We start from the raw sequence: 21,603 nt of genomic DNA on the forward strand, positions 1-21,603 counted from the left end.
GAACGGGCCTGCACCGACAATACACCTAACTTGTAATGAGTGCTTGTATCAACAGTCTAAATGATCCTCAGAAAATAAGATCTAATCTGTCTCAGAAGATGCAACTTAAAACAAAAACAACAACTCTTCTTACTACTGAATTTACCTGATTTTTCTCGTTATGTAACTACATAAGTGTTGCCATACTGGGACAATACAAAGGTTCATCAAGCCCTATCCTGTTTCCAACAGTGGCCAATCCAGGCCACAAGTACCTGCAAGATCCCAAACAGTACAATACATTTTATGCTGCTTATCCCAGAAATAACAAAACAAAAACCTATATTGGCTTGACTTACTCCTAATATAATATAGGCTACTACATTATAGAGAGGAGAAAATCATTCAGAACATTTGCGATTACACAGGTGGAGTCTCATAATTTTTTGCACGAATATTCACATCACTCCCTTGGTGACTCTATTAGCGGCATAGATTTAATCATCGACTGAAACCACCTCCACCCCTAAAGTTGCAATTCATTAACTTAACATGCTGGAAAGTGCAAATATATAAATATATGCAAAAGACGCTTAACTTGCAGAGCATATAAACTCCCTTATTCAGATTGGAGTGTGTAGGGGCTTCTACACACTCCAATCTGAATAAGGGAGTTTATATGCTCCGCAAGTTAAGTGTCTTTTGCATATATTTACATATATTTGCACTTTCCAGCATGTTAAGTTTAATGAATTGCAACTTTAGGGTGGAAGTGGTTTCAGTCGATGATTAAACCTATGCACGCTAATAGAGTCACCAAGGGAGTGATGTGAATATTCGTGCAAAAATATATGAGACTCCACCTTGTTGTTAATCGCAAATGTTCTGAATGATTTCTCCTCTCTATAATTGTAGTATCCCAGAAATAAGCAGTGGACCAAGTCAATTTTAATAATAAATCTTTCTTGGTCGGCCTTCCACATAAAAGTAAAAGGATAGTTGTACTTGAAAGCACCAGATTTACAGCTGGTTAAGTTTCTGGAAATTTACTGAGGCTGCATAGTTTGTTTTATCTTTTTAGTTTTAACAGATTACCACTAATCCATCTTTCACCATGAAGAACTCCTTAGTTTGTATAAAATAAGTGGAATCCAAGTCATAGTAACATAGTAAATAACGGCAGATAAAGATCTGTATGCCCATCCAATCTGCCCAACAAAATAAACTCATTTTACATGGTATGCGATACTTTATATGTATACCCGAGTTTGATTTGTCCTTGCCATTCTCAGGGCACAGACAGTAGAAGTCTGCCAGCACTGTTCTTGTACTAAAATTTCTGAAGCCCCTTAAAATTTACATTCCAGCCCACCCATCTCTATTTAGTCATAGACGTAGAAGTTTACCCTGCACTGGTTTTGCTTCCCAATTACCGTGTTGCCTCCCAATCTCCGATAAGATTCCATGGTCCATTCCTTCTAAACAGGATTCCTTGTGTTCATCCCATGCATGTTTGAATTCCATTACCTTTTTCATCCTTTCCTCCAAGGTAAGTCTCTCCTCATACGTTTTGCAATGCAAATCCCATACCATTTTTGTAGCTTTTCTTTGCACTGCTTCCAGTCTTTTTACACCTTTAGCAGATACGGCATCTAAAACTGAACACAATACTCCAAGTGGGTCCTCATCAATGACTGTAGAGGGAATCAATACCTCCTTTCTTCTGCTGGTTATACCTCTCTCTATGGAGCCTAGCATCCTTCTGGCCATTGCTGCCGCCTTGCCGCATTGTTTCGTAACCTTCAGATCCTCGAACACCAACACCCAGTCGAGCTTACTAATCTCTCTTCTCCTATCTGGCAACTCTTTTTCGGGATTTTGCATCCTATGTGCATCACTCTGCACTTCTTGGCATTAAATTTTAACTTCAATCACAAAAATAGTCCAATGTTTCTTAACACTAACTTTTAATGGGTAATAATGTATACATATATATTATCCACAAACTAATTTGATTACCTAGGAACTCACTCATACAAACCTTTCACACTGTCATCCCTCCGGTGCCTATACTACTACTGTAAATCATTTCTATAGCGCTACCAGTCGTACGCAGCTTCACATGCTATGCATATACATCAGCATTTCAATGGGACCTTGCAGTGTTTGTATAAACGGTTCAAGTTCAGTAAGCATGACAGATTTTCAATGTTTTATAAATGTCCTTTGCTTATGACAAATGTATTATGGTTTGAAAAAGAAGTATAATGTGGCTTAGGTAGGGATCATTGAATTGTTATACATTTTGGGAGTTGTTCCTCCTGATGAAGGACACTACGAAATGTGGTCTCGCATCGAGGAGCTAAAGTGAAGTCATTTTTTGTTTTTCATTGGTTTCCTATGGAAGCTCTCTTCAAGCTGCGCATGCCACAGAAGGAGCCCATTATGACATCTAGCATGTGAAAAATTAACTACATTGCAAGATTTATCATTTATATGGAGGTTTCAAGTTCGTGTGAAATAACGGAAGTTTGGCTCTTTATTAAGAACAATTTTGAGCAAGTCACCTGTTGGCAATATACTGAACTGTTGGGCACTAATCTGATATAAGCAAAGGACATTTTATAAAACATTGAAATCTGTCATGCTTACTGAACTTGAACCGTTTTATACAAACACTGCAAGGTCCCATTGAAATGCTGATGTATATGCATAGCATGCAGTTGGTATAGGCACTGGAGTGGATCACGGTGTGAAGGCTTGAATAAGTGAGTTCCTAGGCAATCAAATTTGTTTGTGGATAATATACAGTGGTGGAAATAAGTATTTGATCCCTTGCTGATTTTGTAAGTTTGCCCACTGACAAAGACATGAGAGCCCATAATTGAAGGGTAGGTTATTGGTAACAGTGAGAGATAGCACATCACAAATTAAAATCCGGAAAATCACATTGTGGGAAAGTATATGAATTTATTTGCACTGCAGAGGAATAAGTATTTAATCCCTCTGGCAAACAAACCTAATACTTGGTGGCAAAACCCTTGTTGGCAAGCACAGCGGTCAGACGTCTTCTGTAGTTGATGATGAGGTTTGCACACATGTCAGGGGAATTTTGGTCCACTCCTTTGCAGATCATCTCTAAATCATTAAGAGTTCTGGGCTGTCGCTTGGCAACTCGCAGCTCAGCTCCCTCCATAAGTTTTCATGGGATTTAAGGTCTGGTGACTGGCTAGGCCACTCCATGACCCTAATGGTGCTTCTTCCTGAGCCACTCCTTTGTTGCCTTGGCTGTATGTTTTGGGTCATTGTCGTGCTGGAAGACCCAGCCACGACCCATTTTTAAGGCCCTGGCGGAGGGAAGGAGGTTGTCACTCAGAATTGTAGCGGTTACATGGCCCCATCCATTCTCCCATTGATGCGGTGAAGTAGTCCTGTGCCCTTAAGCAGATAAACACCCCCAAAACATAACATTTCCCCTCCATGCTTGACAGTGGGGATGGTGTTCTTTGGGTCATAGGCAGCATTTCTCTTCCTCCAAACACGGCGAGTTGAGTTCATGCCAAGAGCTCAATTTTTGTCTCATCTGACCCAGCACCTTCTCCCAATCACTCTCGGCATCATCCAGGTGTTCACTGGCAAACTTCAGACGGGCCGTCACATGTGCCTCCGGAGCAGGGGGACCTGCGGGCACTGCAGGATTGCAATCCGTTATGTCGTAATGTGTTTACCAATGGTTTTCGTGGTGACAGTGCCCAGCTGCCTTGAGATCATTGACAAGTTCCCCCCTTGTAGTTGTAGGCTGATTTCTAACCTTCCTCATGATCAAGGATACCCCACGAGGTGAGATTTTGCGTGGAGCCCCAGATCTTTGTCGATTGACAGTCATTTTGTACTTCTTTCATTTTCTTACTATGGCACCAACAGTTGTCTCCTTCTCGCCCTCGCTTACTGATGGTTTTGTAGCCCATTCCAGCCTGTGCAGGTGTATGATCTTGTCCCTGACATCCTTAGACAGTCTCCTTGCTCTTGGCCATTTTGTAGAGGTTAGAGTCTGACTGATTCACTGAGTCTGTGGACAGGTGGCTTTCATACAGGTGACCATTGCCGACAGCTGTCTGTCATGCAGGTAACGAGTTGATTTGGAGCATCTACCTGGTCTGTAGGGGCCAGATCTCTTACTGGTTGGTGGGGGATCAAATACTTATTTCCCTCTGCAGAATGCAAATAAATTCATATACTTTCCACAATGTGATTTTCCGATTTAATTTGTGATGTGCTATCTCTCACTGTTACCAATACCTACCCTTCAATTAGGGCTGCTCATGTCGTTGTCAGTGGGCAACTTACAAAAATCAGCAAGGGAGCAAATACTTATTTCCACCACTGTATGTGTATACATTATTACCTATTAAAAGTTGTTTAAGAAACATTGGAGTACCTTTGTGATTGAAGTTTGTAAGAATCGTACTCTAATATAAGCAATTTTCCCCTGATGAAATAGATTAAATTTTATCTGCCAGCCTCTTGACCATTCTTCTAACGTTTGGAGATCCCTTCTCATTGTTTCTACTCCCTCCAAAATCCAGTCTGTTGGCTATCACATGTCATCCGAAAAAAGGCAAACCTGTCCTTCCAACCCTTCAGCAATATCTCCCACAAATATTAAACAGAATTGGCCCCAGCACCGACACCTGAGGAACTCCACTGTTCACCCTTCCTTCCTCTGAGCAGATACCATTTACCACCACCACTCTTCCACCTGTCGTTCAACCAGTTTCCTATCGAGTTCACCACTTTTGGTCCTAAGTTCAGCCATTTCAGCTTATTCACAAGTCTTCTGTGGGGGGCTGTATCAAAGACTTTGCTGAAATCCAAGTAGATTACATCTAGTGCACATCCTTCATCCAGTTCTTTAGTCCTCCAGTCAAAGAAGTCAATAAGATTAATTTGCCAGGATTTTCCTTTGGTAATGCCATGTTGCCTTGGGTCCTGTAACCTGTTGGCTTCTAGAAAGTTAACTTTCCTTTCTTTCAGTAGCAACACCATTATTTTTCCTACCACCGACGTGAGACTTACCGGTCTGGTTTCCCACTTCTTCCCTTTTGTGAAGAGGGACAACATCCGCTCATCTCCATCCCGTGGAACCTCTCTCATCTGCATTTCCATTTTTACCATTAATGGCCAGGTGCAATGTAGCTCTGCTAACTGATCAGCACTGGGCATGTCTACTCTCTGCCCCCCAAACATGTCCCCAGTGCTAAAAAATATTTGTAGTGCTGGGGAAGCGTGTGAAGATGTCTGAACTACTGCAGGGTGCCTGAGTGTATCCCGCAGTAGTGCATTTGATGCTTACCGCTGCTTAGCAAAAGGACCCCAAAGTTAGCAGCTTTAACTCTTATCATAGAGCTACAATTAAGTAAGAAAGTTGTTTGCTCCCAAGGGCCAAAGCAATGTATCAACACATCATGAATTGTTTAAATTATGATTATATTTTTTTCTGTTTAATTGATGTTAATAAAATCTTTGCAATTGGAACATTTTCTAGGGGCTTTTCATAAGTAATTATGACAGAACTTGAGAAATCATAATTGAAGTGTTATTCCCGTTGCATCTTCTGCAGAGCTTATGCCAATATTTGTTTATGTCTTCTGCAGAGCTTATGCCAATATTTGTTAAAAATGAGATTAGCAGTGTAATACACCTGTTGTATCTATCCATCTATCTAAACATGTTCCAGGAAACTGAAGATGCCGGGCCAGATATTCAAAATGATTTAACCTGGCAAGAGACTCCTGTCCGATTAAATTGTGCTGACTGGATCAAGAAGGAATATTCAGCAGCATTTAACTAGGCAGTGCCACTAAATATACCTTGTAACTGCCACAACACTATCCAGGCATGCTGAGGTCATCCAGGAACAGACTTTGGGTGGAGCTGGGAGTTATCCCATGATAATGTAAAAGTTGCCAAAAAGTGCATGTGCAAAGTTAGGTGCATTCCCAATATGTGTATGCAATTTAATAGAATAACAAGCCAATTAGTGCCACTAATTGGCTTTTTAACAAGCAATTACTGGCACTAATTAGATTTAATTGGAACTTACCTGTGTAAACTTAGGTGCAAATCTGCGCCTAAAATTTACATGCAGATCAAAAAGGGGACACTAAAATGGGAGGGTCATGGGCATTTTGGGGTGGATCGGGGGCGTGGTTTTGAGTTACACATGTTGCTGTTTAATGAACAAACTGCATGTTTGTTTCACCAGATTCTCTATAGTGTAACTTCTGAACTCCTAATTAATATTGTTTCAGTTCCTCTAAATAGATAAACTTATTCTTTGTTCCCCTTCTTTTAAAAATGTACATTTTTTTTTTAGTATGGTTAAGACCACATTTTCAGTTATGAGTGTGTCTCTATAGAATTCTTTCCCTTGTTACGTTAGGTTGAAACAGAACTATTTGAAATTTAGTTAGGTAGACCGTAGAACCAATGCTGGGTAGATTTCTACAGTCTACGCCTTGGTCACTGATAGATATGGATGGGCTGGAGTGTAAATTTTAAGGGGCTTCGACATTAGCTTCAGAACTTTTAGTACAAGAACAGTGCTGGGCAGACTTCTACGGTCTGTGTCCTGAGAATGGCAAGGACAAATCAAACTCGGCAGAAGACATTTAATGTGAGCAAGTGCAAAGTGATGCACGTGGGAAAGAGGAACCCGATTTATAGCTACATCATGCAAGGTTCCATGTTAGGAGTCACGGACCAAGAAAGGGATCTAGGTGTCGTCGTTGATGATACACTGAAACCTTCCGCTCAGTGTGCTGCTGCAGCTAAGAAAGCAAATAGAATGTTAGGTATTATTAGGAAAGGAATGGAAAACAAAAATGAGGATGTTATAATGCCTTTGTATCGCTCCATGGTGCAACCACACCTTGAATATTGTGTTCAATTCTGGTCGCCGCATCTCAAAAAAGATATAGTGGAATTAGAAATGGTGCAGAGAAGGGCAACGAAAATGATAAAGGAGATGGGACGACTTCCCTATGAGGAAAGGCTAAAGTGGCTAGGGCTCTTCTGCTTGGATAAAAGGTGGCTGAGGGTAGATATGATAGAGGTCTATAAAATAATGAGTGGAGTTGAACGGGTAGATGTGAAGCATCTGTTTATGCTTTCCAAAAATACTAGGACTAGGGGGCATGCGAAAGCACAATGTAGTAAATTTAAATGAATTGGAGAAAATGTTTCTTAATTCAATGTGTAATTAAACTCTGGAATTTGCTGCCAGAGAATGTGGTAAAGGCAGTTAGCCTAGCGGAGTTTAAAAAAGGTTTGGACGGCTTCCTAAAGAAAAAGTCCATAGACCATTATTAAATGGACTTGGGGAAAATCCACTATTTCTGGGATAAGCAGTATAGAATGTTTGTACTTTTTTGGATCTTTCCAGGTATTTCTGACCTGGATTGGCCACTGTTAGAACAGGATGCTGTGCTTGATGGACCTTTGGTCTTTCCTCCAGTATGGCAATACTTATGTACTTATATGCACCATTTAAAAGTGAGTTATCTTGTTGGGCAGACTAGGTGGACCGTTCAGGTCTTTAATCTGCCGTCACTATGTTACTATGTTACTATCACCTTGTACTGAATAGAGACTTTTCCTGGTAACTTTGAAGCGAATTAGTATCATGCCTTTTTACTGATAACACTCTATAGGTACAGTTCATAATTAAAGTGTTAAATAAGTGAAAAAAATGCTTATGGCTGGAGTAGATTCCAAGACAGTAATTATTCATGACTAGCTGTTGAAGGCACCTTCTCGCCATGAAATTAGTCACAACATAAGCAATTAAGCTTCACAGTCATTTATTAACTTTAAGTGCTGTCATAATTCTTTTTTCTCCCCCAGTTCTTAGTATATTTGTCATTGTTCTTTCCATTTGGCAGCATAAAAATGTTACACTTTTGCATGAATATTTGTTCATTTAAATCACCCACATTCTTTAAGTTGAGGCTAGCCATTCATTTTGTGGAGTCACATTTTCTTTAAGACCTGGCTTATATTGCTTAACTCTTAGAGCTATTCATGGGTGACCTTTTAGTGACTTTCTGAAAATTAAAAGTTTGTATTGAGCTCTGTGGGAAGGAAAGAAGCTTGGCTCCTTAATACCAAAAAAGATGACGCTGGCTCTGCCTCCATATCCTCAAAACGCTGACTCATCCAAAGAATACAGGGACATTGGTGTCAGAAGTTTATCCCACTCACATCCTACTTAGATGGCTCAACTGATAAAATGGTACTGTTTGACACTAACTCAGTTCACAGGGTAAAGTGGAGGAATAACCTCTGTATAATCCAACACCATGAAGGACTGGTGGGGGAAAAAGATCTCAGATGACTGTTGGTACCCTTGCAGATGCCAAATAATGTAATGTCACGGCATCCAAACCACAGTTCACAGTTTCTATCAGCGGTCATAAAAACATCCAACCAAACCAATAACAATTTTTTATGAAATAAGTTTTATTTATTTATTAGGATTTTTTCCGCCTTTTTGAAGGAATTCACTCAAGGCGGTGTACAGTAAGAATAGATCAAACATGAGCAACAGGCAATTACAGCAGTAAAATATTCAAGTAACAATACAAAGTATCAACAACACACAAACAAGTGGATCCAAAAGAGTCCTCTCACAAGTGATGTTTTCTTAAACAAGGTCTTTATTTCAAATCAATAAAAGCAACCCGACACGAATCATGTTTTGGCCGTAAAGGCCTGCGTCAGGGGTCTATTGATTTCCAATACAGAAAAGATTTTTGTAGATCAAACTGACAAATAGTTAACTTCCTGATAACTGAGATAATCACATACAGAGTGCTACTGCACACCTTCTCTGCTAACCGGGTATGCCCGAAGTGGATAACCGAAAAGGAAATACTGTATGTTATGAAAGAAGATCACAGCAAAGTGATCTGCAGCATGTGCAGAGCAATTTCATGACCCCACTTTAAACAACCACTTAAAACACAAACATCCATGAGGAATTTAAATCTATGTTGGTGAAGCATTAAAGAAATTTGATTTAAAGAAAAAAACAGTGCAGGATAGATAGCCCAGAGGCCCGAAGATTCACAAAACTATCGGTAAAATGATACCGTAGATGTCCAGCCTTTCTCTATTGTTGAGAACATTAGCTTCCAGAACTTTGTAGAGGCTTTAGAACCTAATTTAAATTGCCATCGAGGAAGTATGTTTCAGAAAAGGTCATCCCGTCATTGAATGAATGAAAATGGTAACGTTCAAGTAGGTATTGTTAAGGCAAACAAAATATCTTTCACGACAGACTGTTGGACCTTGGAAAACACAACTGAATCATTTATTGCCTCACTGGATTAGCAATAATTTTCAGCAATAGTTTGCTGTCTTGCATTGTGAGTATTTTCATGGTAGTCACACTGGAACTTGTCTAGCAGCAACTCTAGTGGAAATGCTCACAAAGTGGAACATTGAGACAAGCCGGAGTTCATGTTGTCTTATGAGACAATGGGGCCAGCATAACGAAAGCTCTGAAAGACGCTGGGGTCCGTGTTTTGCTCATAGGCGCCAATTATGTATTCAAGATTCCTTATTCTCACAGCCTCTGTCACATTGTTAATCCTACTTCCCATAAACTGTTTGGACACTTTAAACATTCTTCTAGTGCCACATCTCATCTACATGCCATTCAGCTTGAATCGGTCTGCCTCAGCATGAGCTACTAGCTAATGTGGTGACTAGATAGAATTCAGCATTTTATACGTTGGAATGTATGCTTGAACAAAAAAGGGCTGTACTACTTTTCACTTCTGGAAGTAGATGATGTCAAAAGTGCAGCAGTGGTCATTGATGAGCAGTGTGAGTTAGCTTTGTTGAAGGCCGTTCCGAACAACCTAACTCACAAAATAAGCAAGTCGTCATCTATGCTTCTATAGTTTTGCCAGCTGTAAGGTCTTTGCTCCTATATCTGAATAACCTGTCTGATGATGGAACTAAGAAATGCTGTTAGAAGCAGTGAATTCTGTGAATGATCACTGTTTATGTTCTTTTTGAAGATTACTTTCTTATTGTTGTTACTTGCATCACCTCAAAGTTTAGTTACAGACAGTAACTAATGACCTAAACTGAACAGAGACAACATTGAAATTTTTCTCATTGTTCATGAACTTGTTTACTGAACATTCTTCCAAATCACTGCATGTGTCAGATAAGCAGGACAACCAGATTGTGACTGAAAACAAAGTTGCTGACCTCCCATGCAGCCCAGTACATTTTGGACTTCTGGGCTGCATGGGAATGCTTTAATTTTCAAGTGTGCTATGATAGCACAAGTTCAATCCCTTCTGAGATTGAAACTGAAATCAACAAATTCATTGCAGAACCCTGCTACTAAGAACTGAAGATCCAATTCTTTGGGAGGTTTACAAGCGGTGTTACTGGCTCTTGGACTAATAGCCTATTTGGGAACATCCAAGTTGTGATTCAACAAGAGGTCCCTGTTATTGGTTTACCAACAGAATTGTTTTATACTTCACAAAGTTCACAGATTTCTTTGGACTGGGCAAAAACACACCCATGTCGGGTCCTCCTTTTTTACAATAAAGACACAATTTTTTAAACTGCACACCATTGTGTGTGTTTTTGTTGTCCTCCGCTGTTTTGGGTGTGTGGAAACAACATGAACACATTTATCCAAACTTAAGCATATGTGCTACAGCTTTTTGGCCATTCCTCTAACCATGAAAGGCTCTTCAGTAATGCTGGGACAACTTTTCTGAAAGAAGAACTTGTTTGACTCATGAGAATTTGAACATTTAGTTTTTATGAAAAGGAAACGGGGCAAATTTTCAATAACTTCCTAATGGGTAAGGCAGACTTCCCTCAGCTGAACCCATGCTGACTGTGTCCTATTAAATCATGTTTGTCTGCGTGTTCTGTAATTTTATTCTTTATAATAGTTTCCACTATTTGCCCCGACACTGACGTCAGGCTTACCGGTCCTACAATTTCCTGGATCACATCCTAGAACCCTTTAAAAAAATTGGTGTCACATTGGCCACCCTCCAATCTTCAGGTACTTGAACCAGGTTCTCTCAGTGGCACTTGATAATATTGCCCCTATGAAACATTGAAACAAAGGTGAAACAATCTCAACCGGGGTATCACCCCGGTTTAAATTATGTAAACAGCAATGCGTAGAGCAGAACGATTATGGTGTAAGGGAAAAACAGAATTAAAGGATAAATGTAAACAATGCCAACGTTATTACATAACGCAGCTAAAGATAGCAAAGACTACTTATTTTTCTAAACAAATACAGGAGGCTTCAATTCATCTAAACTGTTATTTCGCATTATGAAACATTTAACATCAAAACCAGGTATAAATAGAGAGAAATTATATATAGAATCGAAATAGTAGCAAAAATTTCATTTCTAAATTGATAAGATCTCAGTTTGCCAAGGCTATAAATGTAGAGGAGATACCTATTACTACTTCTCCTTATCAGGAGCATGGCATCAATTTGAGATTCCATCATTAATATCTTTTCAAAAATTAATGTCACATATCTCACCTACTTATAGTTTGCTAGATCCGATACCTCAAATGGTAAAAATTTCATCATTAGAACTACAAACTCATTTATATTTAATTATAACAAAATGTCTTCAGAGGGGTTCCAACAGTTCTTAAAGAGGCCTTAGTAAAGCCTAGCTTAAAAAAAAACTTTCCTTCGATCCATATTCTCCAGGTAATTATCGTCCGGTATCTAATCTTTTATCCAAAATATTAGAAACAATTGTGTTTACTCAGTTACATCCTTATATAGAAACTAAGAATATATTACATCCAAGACAATCGGGTTTTAGGAAAGGGACACAGCACAGAGACAGTTATGACTTCTTTTTAAGTGAAATACATACTAGATTGGAGCAGGTTATATTGGCAATTAATTATTTCACTTGATTTATCAGCAGTATTTGATCTAATAGATCATGATCTATTTCTTAATCGTCTGAAGGAAGTTGGGCATCTCAGGTCAATCTATGATTGGTTACTTCTTTCCTTACAAATCGAGTCGTTTAAAGTAGTACAAAATAGTTTCCATTTTGAAAAGGTTATCCTGTTTCTTGTGGGGTACCACAAGGATCGATTTTTATCACCAATTTTGTTTAATATATATATATTAGCCCTCTTGCACTACTTATCCAGTCTTTGGGTACTAGTTTTATTCGTATGCGGATGATATTCCTTTTGATCCATTATGAAACCACTAGACATTGAGTTAACACAAATTCAAAATTGTCTTGATGAGGTGGCTAGCTAGCTTAAAATACATTATTTAATATTAAATCCAGATAAGACTGTTACATCCTGGATTACAGGGTCGTGAAAACAATCCCTTCTGTAATACCTATATAATTTGATAAACAGATACCAAACGGTGCAATCTTTAGGATATTTAGGAGTCATTATTGACTCAGCTTTATCATTTAACGAGCAAATATCTGAGATAGTCTAGAAATCATTTTATCATCTGCGAAAACTGCGTTCAGTTAGAAATTCAATTGATAAGATTCACTATGTACTTTAACATAGGCATATATTATGACACGTCTGGACTACTGTAAGTAATATCATCTATGCAGGCCTTACTAAGATCAATATAAAACTGCTACAAATGATACAGAATACTGCAGCTCGTATTATTTGTAGGGCTTCAAAATATGATAGGGATTCACCTCTCCTATATCACCTTCACTGGCTTCCGTTGAAGCCAGAATAAATTTAGACGTCTTACTTGACACATAAAGCCTTACATTTACTGACTCCATCATATGTAGCCAATCTTACCTTACCATATTCTCGCTACACGAACACTTCGATCGCTTACAGATAATGGATTAGTAATTCCATCACCACAAAAGGCTAGATGGGAATCTACTAGAAACTCAGCTTTCTTCTTTTTAGCTCCTTCTCTTTGGAACTGTCTTCCTAAAACTAGTAGATTGGAAGAGTCCTATGTTCAGTTTTGTAAACTTTGAAAACATATCTGTTTCAGAAAACATTCAATAATAATCTGGGATTAAAGGGGAAAAACAGACAGAACTAATAGGTAGTAACTAAACATATGCTTGATTATATTGTTTGGTTATGAATGGTTGTCCTTGTTGATAGATTCTTTTAGTATGGATTTTTAGTTTGCTGTGCTGCTCTAGCAAAATTAATGGATTTCCTATATGTTTTTTTAATGTAATATTTATGTTAAGATGTAAACCGTTCTGTTTGTGAATGCAATAGAAACGTATAGTAAATTATAAATAAATGAGAAATGATACTACGAACGATTTTAATGACAGGTTGCATATTACTAACAGCAGATCAGCAATTTCATGCTTGAGTTTCTTTGAGGTCTCTTGGATGTATGCAATCTGGTCCGATGATTTACTACTCTTTAATTTGTCAATTTGGCTCAGTACATCTTCCAGGTTCACCGAGATTTCTTTCAGTTCCTCCACATCATCACCCCCAAAAACCACCTCCGGCACAGATCTCCCACATCCTCCTCCGTAAAGACAGAAGCAAAGAATTTGTAAGAGATCTGCCTGTACCGGAAATGATCCCCAAGGATGATGATACAGAGGAACTGGTTAATTGTACTAGAGTCAAAGACAGACCTAGGTCCTTTTTGGATGGCCAGGAGCTTCAATTAATGAAATTCTCCACCTCCAGTAATGTTGAAGGTCTGCTTCTGCATTCTGTTTAATCCAGTTCCTGATTCTTATCAGTGGCAGGCAAGGTGTGGAAGCTGAAGGGCTTATTCCATTCCCCTACGGCACTTCAAACACCACACTGAAGAATCATCTCTGAAAACAGAAAAGTCAGAAGTGTAGGGGAGTGAGAAAAGATAATGAACAACTTTTTCCCAGTGTGTCTCTAATGATAGCGAAAATACACCAGTTGTGAATCTCTAATATAATCTGCTTGATTTCTAATATAATCAAGAAGTTAGATAAATCACTCTCAAGATCTTCATCCTGGGAGAATAGTTCAGTCATGTTCTGGAAAATAAGACATTTTTTTAAATTGATTTACCTGTTTTGTTTTTCTTCAGTATGTGGCACCAAACAGTACTATATTTTTGGTTTTAGCTTCGGTGGGGCATATTATTATGAAAATGTATGGCTAGAGATGTACCTGCTTGTAATGCACAAAGAGCTGGCTCTTAGACAGCCAGCAACAGTCCAGCAGAATCCCTGGCTTACTTGTATAGTACCATAGACCTAATGTCGAATTTGATAGTTCAAATGATTAGAATACTGGCCAATTTGACCATTCATAGACAATTCTCTGAGTTGCCTATGTTTGCGTTTACTTGAGGTAGGAATTGGAGGAGAGGCTCTCCAAGAGAGAGCCGAGAATACCATGTGATGGGGGCTGGTGGGGGCACGGTCAGCACCGGTGCGTGCGAATGGTGGTGGTGTATTGCCAATTATTGCGTTACAAGTCAGAAAAGTCAATGTACTTCACTCGTGTCACGCGAGTGTTTAAATTGCAGACTTACACTGATTGCAATATGGCCCAATGATGTGTACAGCATTCAGTGCCCTTGTGGGTTGTGGTATATTGGGCAAACAACACGAAAAGTTAAGTTCAGACAGCTCAACATCGTAAGTAATTTACATTTAAAACGCATGGAAGCCCCTCTCATGTCTCATTGGTCACAAGTGGTCATCAGGTACAGGACCTGAGATTTGTAGTATTGTGTCAGGTCATAGCCTTTAGAGGAGGTACTATTTCCCTTATGTTATCGAGGAAGGAACAACGGATGATTTTTAGCTGGAATTCGTAGCACCCCACGGCTTAAATAAAGACATTGATTGGTTATCAGTGTAGAGATGGGAGGAATGTAGGTTTAAAAGGACAGACCTGACTGGCTCCATACGCATGCACTGGTGTTTTGGGTGCCTGGACGCCTTGTTATGAGTTCCCCACAGCCCGAAGTGCCAGTAAGGAGTGTTATTCACTATATTTATGTACTAGTGTTATTATAGATATGGGGATATTGTATGTGGGGATGCATGTTTGAGTTGTGTAGATACAAAGACATCTGCTCTGTATTTAGATTACAGACCCCTGATGATGCAATAGTTGCGAAACACGACTCATGTAGGGTCTGGGTGAGATGGGAGCTACATGTTACAGTGGTGGCTTTAATTCAGAGACAGAGCGATACAGGAATATATGGAGCAGTTGAACAGTTGTTCCACACTTTCGGTTATTCCTGGAATTCAAAGTTGTTAGCTGAAAGTGTGGAATTCTTTGGCAAGAATTGGAGCTACTCAAGTATTGAAGTCAAGATTTGGATTTGAACTGGATGATATAACTATCGGAGCATGGACTGTACAGTAGCCTTTGGGACTGTGCCAGCATTTGAGAAGTTCACCCAACTATCTGGCTTTCAGCAAGTAGAGGATTGCTACAAGTATACTGGACATGAAATTGGGGTGGTAATCCAGAGGTGTATGGGACAAACTGTATTATGTAATATTTATGATTTTAGGGATGATAGAGGTATGATGTAGTGATGTGTGGTATGGTATGAGTATGCGTGTGTTGATATAGGTGGGTAGATATATATTATGATTATTATCATTACATATAGATTATGGGTAAAATATAATAAAGATTTTGTATTGGTGGAATTTTGTATTTATTTATGGTTGCGTATATATGATATACATGTGTATACTAGGAGATGATCCCCATATTCGCACATCAGATGTTCATGAAGCAGGTTTAGTAATTAATATAAACATTTATATTCTGCTTTACTGTGAAGTTCAAGGCAGACTCCAAAATGCATAGCAAGAATACATCACTATACATAATAAATTCAGCTACTGGTATTTTATTTATTTATATGGGACATTTATAGCCCACATTATCCTGAAAAAAGCTTTTGTTCAATGTGGTATATAACACAAGCCAAACAAATCCATCCGCTCAAAAGGAATATAGGACCAAAATTTAGTGAAATAACTCATAAATATTATAAAATGAAAGGGGAGGTATCTGGATTGGTGCTGAATATCTGCGTCTAATTGGCTATCTGCTAATTGGGATATTCAGCAAGAGATACCAGCTATCTCCCATTGAATATCTGAAGTTAGATGCTTAAATGCTATTTAACTGGCCAGGAGCTGTTCTGGCTGGTTAAATAGTTTTGAATATCGGGGGGAAAAGCGAAGATACTTACCTGTAGCAGGTATTCTCCGAGGACAGCAGGCTAATTGTTCTCACATGTGGGTCGACGTCCGCGTCGGCCCAGGAATCGGCATTTTGCAAGCAAAATATAAACAAAGTTTTGACCGAGTCTTCTGGCGCGCATGCGGACTGACTTCCTGCCTGCCGCGCGAGCGTGCCTTCTCAGTTTAATCAAAAAGCAAATAAAGAAATAAATAACAACTCCAAAGATGAGTTGGGCGGGTTTGTGAGAACAATCAGCCTGCTGTCCTCAGAGAATATCTGCTACAGGTAAGTATCTTCACTTTCTCCGAGGACAAGCAGGCTACTTGTTCTCACATGTGGGGTATCCCTAGCAACAAGGCTCACTCAAAACAATGAACATTGGTCAACTGGGCCTCGCAACAGTGAGGACATAACATAGATTGACCTGAAACCATAAACAACTGAGAGTGCAGCCTGAAACAGAACAAAAATGGGTCTAGGGGGGTGGAGCTGGATTCTAAACCCACGAACAGATTCTGTAGCACTGACTGCCCAAACCGACTGTTGCGTTGGGTATTCTGCTGATGGCAGTAGTGAGATGTGGACTGATGACCACATTGCAGCCTTGCAAATCTTTTCAATGAAGGCTGACTTTAAGTGAGCCACTGACGCAGCCATGGCTCTAACATTGTGAGCCGTGACATAGCCCTCCAGAGCAGTGGCATAGCCAGAAGGCAATTTTTGGGTGGGCCAACAGTTTGGATGGATGGGCACTAGAGAAACACCTGCCACCTGATATGCCCTGCCCACGCCCCTACTCCTACCGCACACCTACCCCACTCCCAATAACTTCAATGGGAGTAGCAGTGCTGGCCTCAGTAGCTGCAGGCCACATTGAGAGCTAGGGGAAATATAAGAGGGTGCACTCTTCATCCTCCACTGAGCCACGGTCCTCCAACACACATATGCTTTCCCCTAATATGCCCTAAATATTACAGTGGGGCCCTAAAATATCAATACATCTATCAAGAAAACTGAACAAACCAAAGTACTATAGAATACTACATAGAAAATTGATGCTAACAGGATACTTTGGTCACACACACAAAACACAAATGCCAAATATAGAATAAGTGACCACAAACCATAAACAAATTAAATCAAAATCTCAAGAGGCCAGACCTTGCATTTAGCACAGCACAGAGAAATACAAAGAGATGCATTTGCTCCTATACTGTGCAAAATGTGATAGTACATGCAAGAGACAGTGTTAAGGGAGGTACAACTAGGGCAACTGCGTTTGGCCCCCTAGCCAGAGAGAACCCCCAGCTGGAAGCTGAAGAAGGTGCAGCCTGTTAGTAAGCTTTTGTGTCCCCTCCCAAATTTCTGCCTTGGGCCCCAGCTCACTCTCTCCAGCCCATTCCCCGCCTTTCACTCACTCTCTCCACCTCCCCTCACAGGCAGGGGCAAGGACATTGATGCCCAGCCCAACCACCATTAGCTTCTCCTCCTGACCACTGCTGTGGTGGCCTTGAGGAATCGCGAGCTTCCATGCTCTGCTCTTCCCTGCCTCTCTCTCTCCACCACCCCTGCGTCCCCCTTTGCAGCATCTCCCATCTCCCATATTCATCCCCTTCCATCCAGTGTCTCCCTTTCCCTCCAGCATCTTTATGTTCCCTTTTCCTTCCAGTGTCTCCCCTCCCCCTTCCATCCAGCATCTTGTCCTCTCTCCCTCTTTACGGCATCTCCCATCACTCTTGTTCATCCCCTTCCATCCAATGTTTTCCCTTTCCTCCAGCATCTTCCTCTCTTTCTCCCTGCCATTGCCTTCCCTCTCTCTCTCTATCTTCTTCCATTTAATGTCTCTCCCTTCCATCTAGAATCTCCTCTCTCACTCCCCCTTCCTTGCTACAGCCATCCAGGATTTCTTGTACTCCGCCTCGCCTCTCGCTCACTCTCTCCAGCCCATTCCCCGCCTCTCACTCACTCTCTCCACCCCCCCTGACAGGCAGGGGCAAGGACATTGATGCCCAGCCCAACCACCACTAGCTTCTCCTCCTGGCCACTGCTGTGGTGGCCTTGAGGAATCGTGAGCTTCCATGCTGTGCTCTGCCCTGCCCTTCCCTGCCTCTCTCTCTCCACCACCCCTGCGTCCCACCGTGGCTGCAAAAAAAAAATGAAAAATGTGTGCGGGGCTGTGTAACCCTGCATGCTACCCTCGGTCCCTGCAGCATTATTTTCTTCACCCGTCACCGGCAGCGCTGCCATTTATTCACACAGGCAGCTCTGCTCCCCTTTGACACATCCATCCAGCCCGGTTGGGGTGGGTGGCTTAGCGGAGTTTTAAAAAGGTTGGACGGCTTTCTGGAGGAAAAGGACATAGAATGTTATTGAATGGAAGTAGGAATAATCCACTATTTCTGGGATGGGCGGGACAAAATGCTTGTTCTTTTGGCTGCTGTCAGAGACAGGGTGCTGGGCTCGATGGACCCTTGGTCTGTCCCACCATGGCGATGCTTATGTCTTTTGTCTTTTTGGTGGAGGGGAAGGATAAGAGGGAATCCCATAGGACTCATCAGAAGGAAAATACCTGGGATTTTCCTCTTCCTCCCATGAACGCTCATCTTCAGTAACAGACAAGACATCCCTCAGAGCAGTCTGAAACTGAGCCTGCCTCAACGCCGAGGAACAATGTCCTCGATGGTGGTGCCGAGAAGTTGACGCCTGTCTGGACTGTGATGAAGCATCCTCCACCGACGTCGAAGGGGAATCGACCTGGGTGGCAGCTGACACCGATGCCGCAGGCGGCACTGAGGTCAAGAACCTCACCACAGGCGAAGGGCCAGATGCCGCTGCAGCAGACGATACGGAAGGCACAAGCACCCCTGAAACCGAAGCAGACTGGTGCAGCAATCCTTCCAGAAGCTCTGGAAGCAGGTCCCTGATGCGCTCGTCAAGAGCCGCCGTCAGACAAGGCTGCGGGGTTGGTAAAGGAGCTGGTGGCAGAATCTGTCGATGCTCGGGAGCAGGTACCGGGCTGCCAGAAGACTGACGCATCGGCACCTCCTGAATGGAGGGCACCGACGCTTCTCGGGTGCCAATTCCCTCGACGCCCCAGAGCTCCCAGCACCGTGTGTCGAAGGAGAACGATGACAGTGCTTCTTCGCCTTTACTCAACGCCCGTCATCGAGACTCCTCGGTACCGAGGAGGACGTGGAATCCTCATGCGTCCTCAGGGCCTGGTCTGACGAAGGTGGGTCCTGGGGGGCCTGCATAACATGAGGCTTCGAGGCAGGTGGAGACCTACTCGATGCCTCACTGCTCTCAGCGTGAATTGGTATTTCAGCAGCCATTACCTCTGCTCCTGATGTCGATGCTTCCCTCGATTCCGATGTCGACGCCGCTGACCTCGGCACCGATGTTGACGTCGAAGGACCAGACCGAGCCCCAAAAAGCTTTTCTCGTTGGGCTTCTCGATGTGCTTGGGTCCGTTTCTTCATACAAAGACACAGACTACAAGCTGCTAGGCTGTGGTTGGGCCCAAGGCACTGGATACACCAGGCGTGGGTATTGGTACCTGAGATGGTCCGGTTGCACCGAGTACAACGTTTGAAGCCGCTGGGTGTCTTCAATGACATGGAAGGAAAAACGGCTTCGGTGAAATCAAAAGACGCGATTGTGCTGGTTAAAAGAAAAAAAGGGCACAAAAAATAAGGGAATAATCCAACCGTGTAGCCTAAGCTGGCCGCGTCGAAAAAAACAAAGGAAACTTTAAAAAGTGAAAAAAATCTAAAAGACACTACGGATTGAAAACTGCACAAAAGTAAAATAAAGAACAAAATAGCGAAAAATTTGCAAACACTCTTTTCCTGGGCCTGAGAGGAACGGAGATAGAAACCTATCGCACCTCAGCGCGGAAAAAAAGAAAACTGAGGAGGTACGCTCATGCGGCGGGCAGGAAGTCAGTCTGCGCATGTGCGGTGTGTGCTGCACGTGTGCCAGAAGACTCTGGCAAAACTTTGTTTATATTTTGCTTGCAAAATGCTGATTCCTGGGCCGACGCGGATGTCGACCCAAATGTAAGAAAAAGCAGCCTGCTTGTCCTCAGAGAATATATTTATTCCAGACCTCACATGCAGAAAATGGATGTGTTTTTAAAATGTGCAAGGGAACACATATGTAAAAACTAGGCTTCTCTGGATTGTGCCTGCTTTTATTTGATCTTTGTACAGGGGTTTCCAGGAGCACATGTACCTTTTTTAGACATTTAACATTAGTGCCCTGTTATGAAATCACCGTGTATGTGTTTTTGATGGAAAGTTTTCTAAGTTCCAAGTGGACACACATGTTCTCATGACTTAATAGTGTTAGTTTTTGTACTTTTTGGGGGCAAAGCTTTAATCTAGTCCTAAATGTCAGACTACTCCCTAGATAATTTGTAATAACAGTTTGTAGCAGGGCTATAAGAACAAAAACTTTGAAAAAAAACATTGATCCAAGAATTAAATGTTAAATATAATTTATCTCAAGATGTCTGGAAAGATCACGCTGCCAGAACAATTAAAGTACTGCCCTTCCTAACCTTGTTTCTGAAGGGTATGATTTTAATAACTGATTATGTGGATAGTGGAGTAGCATGGCATACTTCAAATGATAGCTCTGCACATCATTTTAAACTGCAGCTGAGTTTTTGTGGAAGGAGAAGTTACATCCACATTATGACAATTAATGATATTTTAAGTTACCCTTAATGACTTTATAATGATTTACTACATTTCTTAAAATAGTGATAATAATCCTGAATTACTGAGTGGTTCTTCTGAAAGTGCATATGGAATGTACGTTTATACCAAATGAATTTGCTAAGAATAATGTAATCAGGCTGGATAGCACCTTAAATTATAATGCTGAGAAACCCAAATACCACAGCTTCATTATTCATAATGGGCTCATATTTCAATAACAGTATTAAAAATTAAATATTACTTTAATTTGCTTTTGTTAAAACAAAAGATCCAGAATAGAATACTCTCAGAAGAATGATCTTCAGCAGTATAGATTAGCTATTTTTTTTTTTTATAATCATCTGAATAGCTTCCCAAACCTTTACTGGGTGGTACCCAGTCAGCATTAGCTTATTGGCATCAACATGGTTGATTCTGGGGAATTGTAACTTACTGATTCCAATCTATATACCTCAAGGACTAGGATGCTTCCTGTCCTCTAGTGCGTGCTAAATGCTAAGAAGCCCATAGTTATATAAGGGGTTTCTTAGCATTTAGTGCACACTTAGCTTTAGTAATAGATCCCCTTCGATTCCACAGTGTATAATAGAATTAGGTGTTATTAGAGTAACCT

This window comes from Microcaecilia unicolor, chromosome 2, assembly GCF_901765095.1.
Source record: "Microcaecilia unicolor chromosome 2, aMicUni1.1, whole genome shotgun sequence".
NCBI classification, from domain to species: domain Eukaryota; kingdom Metazoa; phylum Chordata; class Amphibia; order Gymnophiona; family Siphonopidae; genus Microcaecilia; species Microcaecilia unicolor.